Source organism: Theropithecus gelada, chromosome 9, assembly GCF_003255815.1.
Source record: "Theropithecus gelada isolate Dixy chromosome 9, Tgel_1.0, whole genome shotgun sequence".
NCBI lineage: Eukaryota > Metazoa > Chordata > Mammalia > Primates > Cercopithecidae > Theropithecus > Theropithecus gelada.
In genome coordinates, this window is record NC_037677.1 from 40,398,640 (window position 1) to 40,399,983 (window position 1,344).

Sequence of the window (1,344 nt, forward strand, 5' to 3'; positions counted from 1 at the left end):
GGCAGGGGCAGGGGCAGGGGCAGGGCAGGGTAGGGAAGGGAAAGGAAGGACCCAAACTAACTGTCCTTGAGTTTTCCATTATTATTGGCAGTCCCCAGCTTTCCATGGTTCGACTTAGGATGGTGTGAAAATGATGTACATTCAGTAGAAATTGTACTTTAAATTTTGGATTTTGATGTTTTCCTGGGCTAGCGACATGTAGTACAATATATTCTTACATGAGATATTCCACACTTTATTACAACATAAACTTTGTGTTAGATGATTTTGCCCAACCATAAACTGAGTGTTCTGAGCACGCTGAAGTAGGCCAGGCTAAGCTATGATGCTCAGTAGGTGGGGTGGATTAAGTGCATTTTTAACTTAAAATATTTTCAATGTCTGATGGGTTTTTGGGACATAACCCCATCGTAAGTTGAGGAGCATGTGTATTGGGTTTGCTTGGAGTTGTTTTTCCTTATTTGGTTGTTTTGTTTTCTATCTTATATGAGCAAAGGGGTAAAAGATTTCAGAAAAACACCTGAGAGGTAATACCATTCATAATAAGATTAATGAATCTTAATACCATTCAATCCAGCATATCCATTAGTAAATTAAGAATGAGTGAAAGCCCCCCACTGGCCAAGTGTAAAGGCTGGACTCCCTGAAACAGCTACAAGGACACTCCAAGTACTTTGAAAAACACCAATTCAGCCAAAACCTCACATTTATTTTCTCCAAAAGTTACCAAGGCTCACAGATGCCTTTGGGTTTCCCCAAGGTCACCCAGTTAATTATTGACATAGCAACTCCCCTCGCAAAGCAAAGAACCAAAATGAATTTCCAACATCCCATGTTGAGATGCATGTTAATGAGGAAGGAAGGCCTCTGCATGGAGGGGCCTGAGCTAAGTATGTCTAGTCAGAGTCCAAATCCGGGACAAACTTGAAAAGCTTCCTAATCCACCTATATGCAGAAGAATGAAGCTTGGAACTCATTTCAAAAGTTGTTTCTACTGGTGATTTAAAGACATACTCCTCTCTCCCTCATGCACACAAGCACAGACCTGCAAGAGCACTGTCCCCTCCAGAGCCTGACGCTCCAGACCCCCAGCAAGTGTGAAATCCAGGTGTGACTTTCTAGGCATGGCCTGGTAAGAAAGGGCCTGGCCTACTCCTTGGCTCCCTCCTCCCCGCCAGAAATGGTTAATTGCCAGCTCCAGGCTGCCTCCAGCCCAGCCCTAATCGCCGATCTCAGACGGCTGGGCTGCGCTGGGGCTGAGCGGCTCCAGCCCAGGCTGGGGTTGTGTGAGCAGCAGGAGCATTCTTCCAAGGTAATGATTAAGCTGAGTCCCTGGCAAGGGCA